Source organism: Portunus trituberculatus, chromosome 39 (genome assembly GCF_017591435.1).
Source record: "Portunus trituberculatus isolate SZX2019 chromosome 39, ASM1759143v1, whole genome shotgun sequence".
Classification (NCBI taxonomy): Eukaryota; Metazoa; Arthropoda; class Malacostraca; order Decapoda; family Portunidae; genus Portunus; species Portunus trituberculatus.
The window spans coordinates 6,652,069-6,665,912 of record NC_059293.1 but is presented as its reverse complement, the minus strand read 5'-3'; the positions used below and the strand labels follow the sequence as shown (position 1 = coordinate 6,665,912).

The window sequence follows — 13,844 nt, the reverse complement described above, 5'->3', positions numbered from 1 at the left end:
TCCTCTTCTTGTCTTGAGTCTCTTGAGTAGCCATGGTGTGCAGTCGAAGTTGGCGCCAAATGATTGTTGTTTTGACAAGATGACAACAGTGGTGGTAAATTTATACCTTCAATTATCAAGGTTAAAATGAAGAGGTGATTGTTGAAAACTAACTAAATAAATATTTTTTTATTTAGAATATAATTTTTACGTATTTTCACCCGTTTCTTGCGAAATTCCTCAAAAAACATTACATAACGTCTGCTCATGTTAGCGGTTAGCGATGTAAGCGCCTAAAGACGGTTACTTAACAAAGCATCCTGCTAGGAAAGATTCTTAGCGCTTAAGTCTCGTAGGTTAAGTACTTTTCCTAACTAAGACGGCATCTTTGTGGAGTTTTATAAGTACGGCCCCTGGTGGACCCTACACCCAGTCGTGTGCAAATGGGTCTTCCAGGCGTGGGGTGCACCTCAAGTGGACCTGTTTGCTACGGCTTTAAATCACCAGCTGCCACTGTATGTGTCTCCACTTCCGGACCCGAACGCTTGGAAACAGGACGCGTTTGCCTTCCCCTGGGAGAGCTTAGATCTGTACGCCTTTCCCACCTTCTCCCTGATTCAGCGGGTTCTGGTTCGGATCAGAGAGACCTCGGAAGTCCGCGTGTCTCTAATTGCCCCTCAGTGGCCTCAGGCAGACTGGTTCCCTCTGCTGCTGAGTCTATTAGTAGATCACCCAAGAGTGTTGTCTCAGTGGGACTCGCTGTTATGTCAGCCTCATCGACACCTTTTTCACAAATCTCCAGCAACACTTCATCTTCACCCGTGGAGACTCTCCAGCGTCTCTTCCGATAGAGAGGCTTTTCGCTAGAAGCTGCAGGGATCATGGCCTTGCCAGTCAGACAGTCTTCGGCCAGGGTGTACCAGGCGAAGTGGGCCATCTACTGTCATTGGTGTGAGTCGAGGGGCTGTCATCCTCTCGGCCTCTGTGATAGACTTGGCGAACTTTTTTCTTTTCCTTTGGGGCACAAAGCATTTATCCTTACCGTCTATTAGGGGTTACCGCTCTGCTCTGGCCCCCATATTCCGACAGGCAAGCCTGGATATCTCTCTAAATATGGATTTGTTAGATCTGTTTCAGGGATTTGCCAAGTTGGCTTCTCCCTGCTCACCACGCATTCCTGCGTGGGATTTATCTTTAGTTTTGAATTCTTTAACGAAGGCTCCCTATGAGCCCCTTCGTTTAGCTTCATTGCAGGACGTAACACTGAAAGCTTAATTTCTCTTAGCTTTGGCTTCTGCTCGTCGGGTTAGCGAACTCAATGGACTTTCAGCTGAGGTTCGTCACTCTTGGGGTTGGTCTTCGATGACTTTCTCTTTAGCCTCAGACTTTCTGGCTAAGAATCAAGTTCCAGGTGATGATTCTCAGTCAGAATTTTCTATTCCGGCCTTGGCTAGGTCTGTTGGGGATTCTGAGAGTGACCGGCTTTTATGCCCAGTTTAGACTGACCGGGAGTACCTGCGGAGGACCAGGGACTGTCGTCCTAGGTGCTCACGCTTGTTTGTGACGGTTTCCGAACTTCGACGGGTGGTACATCCAAACACAATTTCTTTTTGGATATGTCAGGTTATCTAACGCACGCATCAGGCTGTTTCAGAGGAAGACAGGCTCGATGAAAATCAATGCACATGAGGTTAGGGCAGTGGCTACAAGTGCCCTACCGTATTTTACAGCTTGCAAGACGCTGCATCTTGGAAGACGCACCATAATATTTGAAAGAAACTTCTAAGAAAAAAAAAGTAATTCTCATACAAGAGCACATTCACCATATACCCGATCACTGAACACAAAAACATCAGAAGCAAGGAGTCTGCAAGACACTATTGTTTCACCACTCATTACAAATTTGCTGAAGCACTAACCACAAATTTAAAACTATGTAAATAAAAACACCATAGGTAAATACATATATACAGTGAAACAGTCCATCTCTTCTTGTTTTAGTGGCGGGCGACGGCATGTTTTGGACCTGTTATTTACATTACGGAATCACTTGTCCGATCGCCGAAACCGAACGCGTCAGTGCTGCAGTTTGTATTTATTTTATTTTGCAGTCGTGCTTCATAGGATTTATCAATGTGAATACAATTCGCAAGTGGAGTTTTGACTCTTGCTTGAATGAGTAAGCCACTTGGATGTTCTATTAATAAAGGTATAAAGGCACCCGGCATGATGTGTGTGCGTTCGTGTGCATGTATGTGTGTGTTACAATGAGACGAGGGAGCGGCCCATTTTCTCCACACACTGAGTAGGCTGCAGGAAGGATTATGGTATTGTAAATACTTGTAACACCTAAGTACTGAGTTTACATAATATAAAAGGCTAAATTAAATGGTACTTAAGCTAACATCATAATGTGATGACTCAACATACAAATCCAGGTCGCTACCTGTCAAGTGTCCAAGCTCACTTGAGGTTGGATGCTACGTTACAATACAACATTTATCTTAGAAGACGCACTAGTATTTTTCAGGGTATTTTTTAAGAAAAAAAGTGTGTCTTGTAAGCCATAAAATATGGTATTTGAGAAAATTAGAAGTATTCTGACCATCCTCCGAGCAGGGACCTGGAAATGTAGTTCTACATTTGCTTCTTTTTATCTTCGGGATATAACTCATAGATATCTAGATACCTTTTCTTTGGGCCCTTTTGTGTCGGCTCTCAGGGTTATTGACTAAGATTGATTGGGTTCAGGCTACATAATTTCTATGTACTTTAATATGGGAGGCTTTGAGTTAGTTGACCTTCCTGGTGGGATGTTGGATGGACTGCTTCTTTTCCCTGTTACTTCCCCTTGGACATGGATGCCAGTGCTACACTTCCCAGGACTTGACTTCTTCATTGTAAGTATGCACAAGTGTGGTTCTGTTTTTGTTTTTTCGAATCTTTTCAGATTGGTTAAAGGAATGGTCATCCTCACCTCCTATACTTGGGAATCAGTCTTCAAGCAATAATTGATAATTATGGGTAATAGTATGTGTAGTAACAAATAGGATTTTTTAAGTAAAATCCATTTTTATCTACATACTTACCCATAATTATTAATTATAATTCATGTTGCCTTCCTCCCTCCCCTCTATGACCTTTTTAGAGTAGAAGCGTATGAATTGTGGGGAAAGGCTGGCTGATACCGAAAGGTTATAGAAAACGGTCCGTGCACCTTATCTTAGAGAACGGAAAGGGGAACTCAAGTTCTTTTATTTCGTTGTTCTCTTGCGAGCTAATGGACATTATGTAACTTTGCTGTGGGATGGGGGGTTTAAACAATAATTAATAATTATGGGTAAGTATGTAGATAAAAATGGATTTTACTTAAAAAATCCTATATTTTTCAGTTTATGTGAGGCCAAAAGATAGGAAATGGGTTGGATTTTTTTGGAGGAATCAACCTTTCCAATTTACCTGTCTGCCACATGGTTTAACATCTGCACCTGGGATTTTTACCAGTCTATTAAATAAAAACTAGTTCTTTCTCACTTACATAAACTTGGTATTACTGTGGTGTGTTATATTGATGATTGTATTTTTACTGCAGCTTTTAGCAAGGAGCTACACCACTATTTAGGCTTTGCCTTGCCTTTGATTGTGTTGGGCTCACAGTTAATATTCTAAAGTTGTCCCTGGGACCTACCCAAGAGTGGAATTTCTTGGGGTTGTGTTCAATTCAGTTGACATGTCTACCACACTAGCCCCTCATAAACATTACATGACTTGGCTTCTTTCATTGGTTTGACCGTTGGCACCAAATCTGCAGTGGAACTTGCCTCCCACAGGTACAAGTATCTTGAGATAATTCAGAGCAGGGACCTGGCGCTCAACTTTGGTAATTACAGGCAAGCCCCGCTTAACGAATGGCTTATGTTCCTAAAAAAAACCCTTCACTGTGCAAAATTTAATTTTTAATACTAAAACTAATTTCTTCACTTACCTGTTTTTCATACAAAATATAGCAGTTCCACTGCTCCACATACCTTTTTCGCCGAGAAACCGCCCGCTTTAGTGCTACGCCTGGCAGCGCAGTGCTCATTGCTGCCGCCAGCACACTGCGTGGACAACCAGTCAGTTATTTCTCAAGGGAGAGAACCTGACTGGGGGAGGAAGGGAGGGCAGTGAAGTTTCGTATGAAAAACAGGTAAATGAAGAAATTAATTTTAGTATTAAAAATTAGATTTCTGTCACAGACATCTGTTTTTCATACAAAATATAGCAGACTCCAACACTGAAGGAGGCGGGAGTCAGAAGAAAGTGCCAGGCGTAGAGGGTGAAAACAAACTGTTCATATGTAGACACTAACCTCTTGGCTGAGGCCGGGCAGCATAGGGGTGCCAGCGGGCTCGGCTGAGGGTTTGGGAGGTCCTCCTAACCTGTGTGTCTAAAAGGGAGCAGGCCTTAGGGGTCAGGGGATGAGTGTTCCAGGAGTGTGCTCAACACCCTGACGCAGAGGAGAGAACCCCGGCTACTGACCCAATCAACTAAGACGAGCAGTGTAAGGGAGCACTGGAGTATTCACCTGAGGGAGCTGAAGCATTACCCCAGAGCAAGGAGGACCTTGTGGTAGTTGTCAGCCCACAATGTGACCGGCTGCAACAATTGGACCCAGGGAAACCATTCTTTCTGAGGCCAGTAAGGGGCTATGACGATGAGACGGGTGTTCCAGGAAGCCCTGAGCTTGTTGAGAACTCTCCTGATGAGGGGGAAGGGTGGAAAGGCATACAGATCCTGGTTGTCCCAATTGTAGAGGAAGGCGTCTGTGGCGATGGCCGCCGGATCCTGAAAGGGGGACACAAAGTTCGGAATCCGGTGGTGAGGCAGTGGCGAACAGGTCAACTGTCGGGTAGCCCCAGACCCGCCACAGCAGGTGACAAACATCCATATGTAAGGTACACTCTGTGGACAGGGATTGGTGTCAGCGGCTGAGGCAGTCGGCCACCACATTGACTGAGCCCCTCACAAACTGGGGCAAGATCGACACTGCGTGCGCTTCTGCCCAGTCGAGGACCTGGCGTGCCTCGAGGTTGAGAAGGATAGAGTGAGTATCCCCTCCTGTGCAGGTGGCGAGGGCCGTGGTGTTGTCCGAGAAGACAGCGACAACTGAGCCCCTCACCACCTCCGTGAAGTGCTGGAGGCCGAGGCGGATCGCACGGAGTTCTAAAACGTTCACGTGGAGCGTCTGTTCCTGGATGTTCCACAGGCCACTCACAGAAGCCTGGAGGAGCGACGCACCCCAGCCGACTGTAGAGGCATCCGTGTAGAGAAGGTGGTCCAGAATGGCAACCTGAAGAGGCTGACCCTGCCCCAAGTTCTCTTCCTTCAGCCACCCTTCCAAGTCCTGACGTGAAGCACTGTCCCAGCTGACCAGATGGTCGTCAGCATCGACCACCTGTCCCATTGCTGGTTCAGTTGGATCTGCAGGAGACGCGTCCGCCTCCTGGATCCCGGCACTAGATGTATGAGGGAAGACATGTGCCCCAGAAGTCTCAACCAGTGCTCCGCTGGGGGGACGGGCAACTGAGGAAGGAGAGGAGTAAATCTTGGAGGCCTCGTATCCTCCCCTGGGTCGGGAAAACCCTCAAAAGAGGGGAGTGAATCACCATCCCGAGGAGGGATGACTTCTCCCAATTTACTCGGATGCCCAGGTCCAAGCAGAGCCTGAGCAGACAAGCTGTGGCGTGTCGAGCTTCTACCGCTGAAGAGGCCAGTACCAACCAGTCGTCGAGGTAGCGAAGGATGCGGAAGCCCCGACAATGGAACTCCGCCGAGACAGGAGCCATCAGACGAGTGAAAACCTGCGGAGCAGTGGAGAGACCGAAGCAGAGAACTCAAAACTGAAAGTGGTACCCCTCCCACACAAAGCGCAGGAACTGACGGCTGTGGGGATGAATGGGCACCTGAAGATATGCGTCCTGAAGGTCCAGTGACACCATCCAGTCGTCCTGTCAGATGGCCGACATTACCATCCGGACAGTCTCCATCTTGAATTTGGTGGTGACGACGTACGTGTTGAGGAGGGAGAGGTCGATGATGAGGCGGAACCCGCCTGTGGCCTTTGGAACGACAAACACATGGCTGTAGAAACCTGGGGAGGGAGGCGCTTCCTCTATAGCCCCTTTTGTCCAGAGACGCTGGAGCTCCATCTCGAGGGCAAGACCCTTGGGCGACCCTGGGGCATAACCCCTGCGATCCTCGAAGAGAGTGGTCAGGGGTGGAGGGGAAGAGAAGGGGATCTCGTAGCCTTCCCGCAGAACGCTGAGGACCCACTCCTCTGCCCCGATCTTGAGCCAACCTTCCCAGCAAAGGACCAGACAGCCCCCCACCACCCCATGGTGAGAAAGACTGTCATTTCCGAAAGGGCTTACCCCTCCATCCTCCTGACTGCCCACTAGGGCGGGCAGAGAGCAGTCCGGAAGATCCACCCCAAGGATTCCCAGGACGAGGGCAAACTTGTGTTCGCCGGGGAGGAGCAGCTGGAGGCCTCGAGGCTGAGGGGACAGGAAGATGAGAACCGCGCTCCGCCAAGGGAGTACTGGTGGCCAGACATGGACGAGCCAGGGCCCTGAGAGCAGTCTCATGGAGAGTCATGGCACCATTACTCTTGGAAGACTGGAATGCCTCCTGCAGCTTGGCCTCATCAAAGAGGAGAAAAGATGGGGGACCGTCTAAGGATGCCCTTCTCCACCTGAGAGAAGGTGGGTCTGAGGTGGGCAATGTAGGACTCCCTTCTCCAGGCCCGAAGATTGGCATTGACGTAAGTAGAATCACGGCAGATGTCATTCAAGGCCATACGGACAGCCTTAAAGAGCTGTCCCTCTAAATCCAACAGGTGTGAGGGGAGATGTGGTACCGTCAGTAGGTGAAGGGCAACTAAGCACCAAAAAGAGTAGTTGAGTGCGTCCAGAGAACGACCAACCACTTCCTCCAACCTGGCCGACCTCCTGCTGGTCACGGATAACCCTCGGCTCACGGGAGCCCGAGTTCAAGGCATGGTGCAAGTCCTGGTTAACGGCAGTAGCCTTCCCTGAGCCTTCTTGGTCCAATACTGTGTACATACTGGCAAACCTGCCTGAAGGATAACCAAGAGAAGCCGGCTTCCTGTCATTGGCCTTCAGGTAAGCATTGTTGGCTTGCTCCCTGAAGAACTGGAGGGGTTGAGCCCTAGCGAGGAGAATCGGCCCTCCCTGTGACTCAGGTGCACCAGCTCCGGGCGTGAGAGGACCCTCTTGCTCGAGCCTTTGGCCCCTTGCGTCCTCAAACACTGAATTGATGTAATCCATCATGCGATGGTACATGGAGGCTGATGGGGACTGGGTCTCATCCTCCTCCAGCCCCCCGGGGATGTGGAGGGACAGGGCAGGTCCTGGAGACAAGGAAGCCGGGCCCTGCCACCCCGAACAAGAAGGCCGGGGGGAACCATGGAGTACCTGTCTATCAGTGCTATCCATGAGGAGAAGGTCACTACCCCGGAGACGGGCAGTCCAGGGGGTGCCTCCAGGAGCGAAGACGCCAGCCTCAGAGGGGAAGCGCACACCTCGAGGGGAGGGGAGGTCCTGGCGTCTCTCTGGCGTAAGACAGTGGGTTTGGTAGGACGTAAGGGGGGTTGGCTGACTCTGAGCCCCTAGCGGCCGAAACGACATAGGTGGCAGCCCGTGGAAAGGGCATGGGCAAGCCACCTGGTAGGTGAAGGGGCAGAGCATCACCCTTGCCTGGGCCCTTACCCTGGGCCTTGGGGGAGGGCCCAGGAGCAGTGCACTGATCCACCCTCTCCCTGTCCCCCCCCACTGACCGGGCCTGGGAAGGAGCCAGGGCACCGGTCACCACTGAGGTGGGGCGGGACTTCTTGATCCTTCTAGCGTCATCCTCAGGAGGATGAGAACGCTTGGAAGCCACCTCAAGCCCCTGGACGGCCCCCCCTGGCCCCCTGACTTGATGTGACTGCACACATCTTTTTGCGTCAGGACTCTGGGGGGGCAGGACACTGAACTTCATCAGGTCTCTGTCCGAGGAAGAGGGGAGAGCTGAAAGAGGTGGGTCAGTAGCCAGGGAAGACACAGGGTTATGTAACTCTCCCAACTGTGAAGACACCAGGCTGTCAACAGAAGCAAGGAGTTGCTCCTGCCAGGATACCAAAAACAGGGAAAGATCTATAGAGACTGGAGGCTTAGACCCCTGCTGAGAAGCTGAATCATCAGCAGTGAGCTCAACCTGAAAAATTACACTGCCTGCCTGAAGGGCAACACCTCCAACAGAAACAGCAGAGGAGACCTGAGAGCTAGAATCCCCAGACATATGGCTCATGTCACTGCTGATACCAAACCGGGTAAGAGAGCCTTTAGACTTACCCTTTATGTTTAGCTTGCGCCTCAACCCGCATTGATACTTGTAGGCGGTAAGAATCTTATCCTTGCTCCAGCCAGAACACTCATCACACCTCTTACCTAAGCTGCAGAACTCCCTGCACTTGATACAGACCGAATGAGGATCGTGGAGGACACTACCTAAGACCCTGGTACAGTCAGGCCTAGAGCAAATCTGCCTCGTGGGTTGTGGTGAAGGAGACGTAAACACTGCAGAAGGACCGGCAGGGGCGTCCATATGGCTGGCCAAAACACCCTCCAGGACTGGAACAGACAGCCCCGGAGATACAGGAACATCACTAGAATCTTCCTCCATAGAAACAGGAGGAGAAAAGAAGGCGAAAAAAAGGCGAGGAAGAAAGGAAGCCGCGGTGGAAATACAGGTCTACTCGCTCTGCGCGCCGAGAAATAACTGACTGGTTGTCCACACAGTGTGCTGGCGGCAGCAATGAGCACCGCGCTATCAGGCGTAGCGCTAAAGCGGGCGGTTTCTCGGCGAAAAAGGTATGTGGAGCAGTGGAACTGCTATATTTTGTATGAAAAACAGGTGTCTGTGACAGAACTTTCATTAAGTGAACCAATTATAACAAGTTTGACCCCTGACTTGAACTTCCATTGAGAGTAAACAAAGCGAGAGTGCATCATAGCACAGTAAAAAGTTTAACCCCTTCAATACGGTGATGCCTATGTAGGCGTCATGAAGCCCCCAGTAGCATATACAGTGACGCCTACGTAGGCATCATATTTCTTTTCTGAGCTTTCTTCAGTTCAGTTGTCCCGTATAGTGTGTTGGATACCAACTACACACGCCATATGCTGTCCTTGAAATCCTAGTGCTCCTCCCACCATCCTTGTCTCCACCAATCACTAAAGATAAGCTACATGCGTCCCGCCTTGTGTCTAAAATTACCCAATGGCATAGACTGTTCCCATCTCTCTCAATCTCTCTCTCTCTCTCTCTCATTCCTCCTCCCATCTCCCTTTCCTCCCTCCCCATCTCCCTTCCCTCCCTCCCCCTCTTCCTCTCGAAAGATAAGTTACATGCCTTGTAACATTCGTGAAAACACACACACACACACACACACACACACACACACACACTCATACACACCATTGAACTATAGACCAGTGTCACTTACAAGTGTGGTAGCAAAGATGTGTGAGAGGGTGGTGAAGAATAGATGGACAGACTTCTTGGAGAAAAATGACATACTTTGTGAGTGTCAATTTGGTTTTAGAAAAGGGCGTTCATGCACGACAAACCTGATATGTTACTATTCGAGGGTGATAGATGTAATACAGGAAAGAGATGGTTGGGCTGATGGAATATATCTGGATTTAAAAAAGGCCTTTGATAAGGTACCACACGAGACTGATCTGAAAACTTGAAATGGTAGGAGGAGTGCATGGCAGTTTACTAAAATGGATGGAAGACTTTTGGTAGGAAGAGAAATGAGAACAATAATTAAGGACAGACCATCAGAATGGGGCTTGGTGGAGAGTGGAGTTCCACAGGGATCAGTGTTGGCACCCGTAATGTTCGCGGTCTACATAAATGACATGGTGGATGGGGTGTCTAGTTATGTGAGCCTATTTGCAGACGATGCAAAATTGTTAAAAAAAGTGAGATGTGACAAAGATTGCGAACTACTCCAGGAAGACTTGGACAGAATATGGAAATGGAGCTGTACATGGCAAATGGAGTTCAACACGACAAAATGCAAGAAATTAGAGTTTGGCAAGAGTGAAAGAAGAATCAGGAGTATGTACAAGATAGGAAACGAAGACATAAAACCAGTCATGAAGAAAAGACCTTGGGGTGACAATTACCAATGACCTATCGCCAGAGAGACATATAAACAAAATAATTGGAGAAGTATTGAACTTATTGAGGAACATAAGAGTGGCGTCAGATATTTAGATGAAGAAATGATGAAGAAAATAATTACTGCAATGATAAGACCAAGGCTTGAATATGCAACAATACAGTGGGCTCCGAACTTAAAGAAACACATAAGGAAACTAGAGAAAGTACAGAGGGCTGCAACAAAAATGGTGCCTGACTTAAGAGATTTGACTTATGAAGACAGACTGAACAGAATGCAACTTCCGACCCTGGAAAACAGAAGAGAAAGGGAGACCTGATAGCAATATACAGAGTGATGATTGGCATGGAAAAAATGGATAGGGAAGATCTGTGTATGTGGAATGAAAGAATGTCGAGAGGGCATGGGAAAAACTAAAATGGCCACTTATAGGAGAGATGTGAAAAATATAGCTTCCTCATAGAAGGGTGGAAGCATGGAATAGTTTAGACGTGGAAGTGGTCAACGCAAGGAATATTCATGATTTTAAGAAAAAGCTGGACATTAGTAGATATGGAGACGGGACAACACGAGCATAGCTCTTTTCCCGTATGTTACAATTAGGTAAATACAATTAGGTAAATACACACACACACACACACACACACACACACACACACACACACACACACACACACACACACACAGAATCTTGGATATGAGACTGAGGAAGTGGTTCATAACCCAGAAAAGTACAGCAAGAAAGGACTAAAGAAACTTACGTATGAGCGGAATGTAATGTATTCCAACATAAATGGAGTGATATCGGGGATTTTAGAACTCAACGATTACTTGAGGGACAAGAACCCAGATATTGTGGGTCTTACTGAAACAAAACTGAGAGAGGGAGAAGACCTGATGATGGTTGGAGAAGGAAATATAATGTTTGGAAAAGAAATAGAGTAGGTAAGATGGGAGGAGGAGTGATGTTGCTGGTTAAAAAGATATAAAGGTGGATCAAGTGAAAGAAGGTATGGGAAAGGCAGAAGTGCTAAAGATCAGAGCAGAAACTAATGAAGGAAAAAGAGGCACTACATAGTGGTGTACGTACCACCTAAGACAAATGCATGGTCAGTACAGGAATATGAAGAAATGATAAGTGATACAGGAACATGTCTGGAAGAAATGTTGGGTGGCTGTGAACGAACTATAATGATGGGAGATTTTAATTGTAAAGAGGTGTGTTGGGAGGACTGGTCAATGGAAGGATCAGAGACAACATGGGGAAATACACTATTGACACTGGCAATGGAAAATGTGTTAACTCAGTGGGTCAAAGAAGATACTAGGTTTGGAGGAGAGGGAGCATCGTCAAGACTGGACTTGGTCTTTAGTACAGAGCCAATGGTCATTGAGGAGATGAGGGTGGAGTGCCCTTTAGCAAAGAGTGATCATGCAGTTTTGGAGTTCAAGGTGATAGATGAAGAGAAATCTAGAAGAAATGAAGAATATAAAGTGGGAAGATGGAATTATGCCAAGACAGATTTTGGAAACCTAAAGAAATTCTTTCAAGAGACAAATTGGATGAAATTCAAGAGTGCTAAGGAGCAAATGAAAAGTGGAAGGAATTTATAAAAATATACAAAGAAGGTGAGAAAAATTTGTACCAATAAGACAACATAGAGAAGTTGGAAAGCAGGACTGGTTTAACGATAGATGTGAAAAGGCTAGAACAAGAAAAGAGGATGCATGGAAGAGGTGGAGAAGGAAAAGACGGATTAAGCAGTGGGAAAGTTACAAAAGAGCAAGAAATGAATATGTGTTGATTAGAAGAGAAGAAAGAAAGAAACAAGAAAAGGATATAATTGATAAATGTAAAGACCAACCAAGGCTTTTTACAGACATGTGAACAACAACATCAAAAATAGAGAAAGTATTGAAAGTTTAGAAGTAAATGGAGTATGCAGTGAGGATCCCAGGAAATGGCAGAGGCTATGAATGGATGCTTTCGGAAGGTATTCACAAAGGAGACTGCTTTTGACAAACCACTGGTAATGGAACAGAAAGGGATTATGAAGGAGTTTCAAGTAACTGTGGAGGAGATCAAGAATATGATGGGGAGTTTAGAAGTGAGAAAAGCTGTGGGACCTGATGGGGTATCAGGATGGATTTTAAGAGAATGCAGGAGCAACTGGCAGAAAAAGTTTGTGAAGTAATTGATGCCTCATTAAGGGAAGGTGTAGTGCCCCAAGACTGGAAAAGAGCTAACATTGTCCCAATCTATAAATCAGGTAACAAGAGAGACCCATTGAACTATAGACCAGTGTCACTTACAAGTGTGGTAGCTAAGATGTGTGAGAGGGTGGTGAAGAATAGATGGACAGACTTCTTGGAGAAAAATGACATACTTTGTGAGTGTCAATTTGGTTTTAGAAAAGGGCGTTCATGCACGACAAACCTGATATGTTACTATTCGAGGGTGATAGATGTAATACAGGAAAGAGATGGTTGGGCTGATGGAATATATCTGGATTTAAAAAAGGCCTTTGATAAGGTACCACACCGGAGACTGATCTGGAAACTTGAAATGGTAGGAGGAGTGCATGGCAGTTTACTAAAATGGATGGAAGACTTTTGGTAGGAAGAGAAATGAGAACAATAATTAAGGACAGACCATCAGAATGGGGCTTGGTGGAGAGTGGAGTTCCACAGGGATCAGTGTTGGCACCAGTAATGTTTATGGGTCTACATAAATGACATGGTGGATGGGGTGTCCAGTTATGTGAGCCTATTTGCAGACGATGCAAAATTGTTAAGAAAAGTGAGATGTGACAAAGATTGCGAACTACTCCAGGAAGACTTGGACAGAATATGGAAATGGAGCTGTACATGGCAAATGGAGTTCAACACGACAAAATGCAAGAAAATAGAGTTTGGCAAGAGTGAAAGAAGAATCAGGAGTATGTACAAGATAGGAAATGAAGACATAAAACCAGTCATGAAGAAAAAGACCTTGGGGTGACAATTACCAATGACCTATCGCCAGAGAGACATATAAACAAAATAATTGGAGAAGTATTGAACTTATTGAGGAACATAAGAGTGGCGTTCGTATATTTAGATGAAGAAATGATGAAGAAAATAATTACTGCAATGATAAGACCGAGGCTTGAATATGCAACAATACAGTGGGCTCGAACTTAAAGAAACACATAAGGAAACTAGAGAAAGTACAGAGGGCTGCAACAAAATGGTGCCTGACTTAAGAGATTTGACTTATGAAGACAGACTGAACAGAATGCAACTTCCGACCCTGGAAAACAGAAGAGAAAGGGGAGACCTGATAGCAATATACAGAGTGATGATTGGCATGGAAAAATGGATAGGGAAGATCTGTGTATGTGGAATGAAAGAATGTCGAGAGGGCATGGGAAAAACTAAAATGGCCACTTATAGGAGATGTGAAAAATATAGCTTCCTCATAGAAGGGTGGAAGCATGGAATAGTTTAGACGTGGAAGTGGTCAACGCAAGGAATATTCATGATTTTAAGAAAAAGCTGGACATTAGTAGATATGGAGACGGGACAGTACGAGCATAGCTCTTTTCCCGTATGTTACAATTAGGTAAAAACAATTAGGTAAACACACACA

General features: G+C 46.6%; 1 protein-coding gene across 3 annotated transcripts in view; it reads right to left on the bottom strand.

Moving 5' to 3' along the window:
• Positions 1-13,844, bottom strand: part of LOC123515648 (nitric oxide-associated protein 1-like) — a 267,601-nt gene that overhangs the window by 198,431 nt on the left and 55,326 nt on the right. The window lies entirely within an intron of this gene.